The sequence below is a fragment of the Rattus norvegicus genome, chromosome 10 (assembly GCF_021556685.1).
Source record: "Rattus norvegicus strain SHRSP/BbbUtx chromosome 10, alternate assembly SHRSP_T2T, whole genome shotgun sequence".
Lineage (NCBI taxonomy): Eukaryota > Metazoa > Chordata > Mammalia > Rodentia > Muridae > Rattus > Rattus norvegicus.
The window spans coordinates 14101850-14105000 of record NC_141543.1 but is presented as its reverse complement, the minus strand read 5'-3'; the positions used below and the strand labels follow the sequence as shown (position 1 = coordinate 14105000).

Genomic DNA, 3151 nt, shown 5'->3' with positions numbered 1-3151 from the left:
CTGATGAATCTAAATGACCCACTGCACCAACTATCATAAATCTATGGTTCGAAGTTACTCCTGGCAAAGGCAAGCCAAAGGCTGTGTTAAGAATCTGCTTCTTATAGCACGGAGATTGCAGTTGAACGAAGCTGTGACGGTCCGCCCTCTTATCATTCCACCGCAGTACGCAGCTTCTTACCTACCCACTAGTTATTTAAGCCAAGGCTACTAGTTAGGCCATCAATAAGCATTCTTTTTATATTTCTTCCAGTATGAGAAATTATTGATATCACTGCTGACTTTTATATTACGGGAGGGAAAATTAACATTAATAAAAGGTGATAAAAAGCACTGTTTCTATTTTTTTCTTTTTTTCCAAAAAAGAAAGTAATAAAAACTTAAATTCTTTGTACCAGTTAAAAATATGTATAAAATTTACATCTGTGCAGTGGAGTTATGTTCTAGAAACAGTCTCTGAGGCTTTAGTTTTAGCTTAGTAGATTAACTGTTAGAGACAGACGTATAATTTTTATGGAATTACATGATAATCATATCTGGATTTATAGTCGCATTTTACAAGTATCGCAATCATTGAATAGAGATAATCACGGTATTTTCATCAGCTTGATACTTTTTGAAAACATGACTGCGCTGTGAGCAACTTGCAATTTTTCAGTCTGTGAGAGCCTGCCCTTCCTCCTCCCCAGTGCCCCAGGGTTATGTTAAACTGGTGTCTTTACTTCTATCGCCAAGGCCCAAGACAATTGTCAGAAGGAAGCAAAAACAAGACAAAAAACAAAACTAGAACCATGCCCTCCTTCCCCAAAGAGCAGTGTCTGCCGCATCCTTTTCCGGAGCAGGGCCAGAGCAACACAGCCGAAAAATTGCAGCTTGTGAATTTCTTCTGTTTGAATCCCCCCATGTTGTCCTGTTTACAAGTTAACCTAAGTTGGGGTATCTGTCATGGGTCTTCCTGTTTTTGTATTTAAATTCTAAAATATCAGCAAGCTGTTCCCTGAGTAGTGTTTTTGCCTGTGTGTGCAGTGCCGGCCCCACGGCACGCACTTTAGTAAGTTATCAACTCACGCTGTGAACCTGCCAATCTGCTGTAACAACTCTGCTTTAAAATCAAAACCAAACAAAACTTTAAAAAGAAAAAAAAAAGTGTTTGTGATCCAGCTTTTCCTCATCATCCTACGTGCATGCCCGTAAGATCGGTTGGATATTAAACCATCAATAAAGTTTCATGAGATTTGAAAACAAAGTTTTCGTAGCTTCGATATCTAAGACAGAGGATCATGGTTTGGGAGAGGAAGAAAAGCAAGGGGCGAGGAGGGGAAGGGAGAGAGACTGCTGAACTGGTGAGAAGAGGAAAAAAAATCTAGGAACTGGTCTTCTTTCACCAGACCTCTTTGAGTAGGGAGAGATGGGGCCAGAGGGGGACAGGTTGACAACATCACGTTCCCACTCCCCTGGCCTGCTACAGTGCGCACCTGGTTGATGTTACCCAAGGCAACAATTTATCATGATGCTGTAGCATTCGACCCCAGATGGGGTCAAGGTAGTAAAAGGAAGGGGCTGCACAAAGGTCAACAGACTCCTCCCAGTCGCCCCAGCTTTCCAAGCCTAGAACCTGCATTGTGTATGAAATCACAAACATGGAATTCTTACTGTGCTGGCTAAAGTAAAACTCATTTGCGGTTTTGATTTCCATCAACGAACTGTACTTTCCCCCACGACCGTATGTAGTTTTAATAAAAATCATTTAGAGCAAGTGGGTGCCAACCGATGTCGCAGAACCTTTTGTCTAGGCACTCCGCTGAGCTGCCGATAAGTCGTTTTAAACTGTCATGTCAGAGGTGTAAACAAACATTTTGGATTTTTTAAAACAACAGTATTTATTTGGAATGTTTTCATTTATCTAAATAACTATTGCTATTATGAATTATGGAAAAAAGATTAATGTGGCATATAGTGACTTCTTAACACACATCACTCAATCTGCAAACCCAGAAAATGTGTATATCTGTCTTTAGAAATTAGTGTTTATATCACTTACAGTGGTTTGTGAATAAAGAAAACTGGTTTGTAATATCAAAAAATAAAAGCTTAGTCTGAAAAGGTACCTGTAAGCTGGTGTTCTGAGTTCTTCTGCCTCTGTGTATTTCTTTATGGGGTCTATTTTACACACACACACACACACACACACACACACAATGTGAAAATTGAAGAAGTCCACCAGAAATTGAACATAGTAGTTCATACATGCAATCTCAGCCTCAGAATTATTGTCTTTATGTTCAAGGCCAGCCTGGGCTACATTGTGAAATCCATTCTGTAAACTGAATTTTTTTTAAATTACCTTGAAGGTGTGTGTGTGTGTGTGTGTGTGTGTGTGTGTGTGTGTGTGTGTGTGAGAGAGAGAGAGAGAGAGAGGCGGGGGGGAAGGAGATTGAGATTATAGTTATATGCCACATCTATGATCTATGGAGTGGTCCACTAAGGTTTTCATGGTTTGTATAAATATACATTGTGGTGTCTCAAAGACAAAATCATATGATGATGCCTTCTCAGAACAGGTCCCCATCATTAACTTGAACATGACTGTCTATGGAATACATTCATATGACCAGCTGTGTCAAATGGACCACCAGGCTCAGTCTGAGCTTCTTAATATTCTGCAGTAGAGGGGGGCTGTTTCGTGTGTTAGGGTGACAGTCCCTCTATGCTCTATGCATGTGAGCCCAGATACTTTGGATTCTTCTGGAGTTGGAATCACAGGCATTTAAGTGTCACCTGATCTGGATGCTGGAAATTTAACTCAGATCCACTGGAAGAGCTGTACACATTCTTAACCACCGAGTCTTAGCTCTATTAAATTAATTTTTAAAAAGAAATCCTTCATGTTTGAACAACCTGCCCCATGTAGTTACTTACAAATATCTTAATGCTGCCTTGTGTAATTATCTTGTCAATCTGAAATCATGCAAGAGTTAAAAAAGATGCCAAGGAAAGCTAGACCCTAGCACTATGCCACAGGCTTTCACCCATCTGGTCCAGTTGCCAAAGGCATGTATCTGCTAATTCTGTGGAATATGAACATTAGTCTCTGTGGTTAGGAGTGCAAGTGTTCCTTCAGAGAATTGTTTCTGGTCCCGGCACTCACACT

At 40.3% G+C, this 3151-nt stretch overlaps 1 protein-coding gene across 50 annotated transcripts in view; it reads left to right on the top strand.

Annotated features, from left to right (window-relative positions):
- Rbfox1 (RNA binding fox-1 homolog 1) overlaps positions 1–2107 on the top strand; it is a 1541605-nt gene extending 1539498 nt beyond the window's left edge. For all 50 annotated transcript variants that reach the window (XM_087571332.1, XM_087571337.1, XM_087571339.1 and 47 more), the window contains 1 exon segment: positions 1–2107. This exon segment is cut by the window's left edge. The gene's annotated coding sequence lies outside the window, so the exon portion shown is untranslated.
- The last annotated feature ends 1044 nt before the right edge of the window (positions 2108–3151 follow it).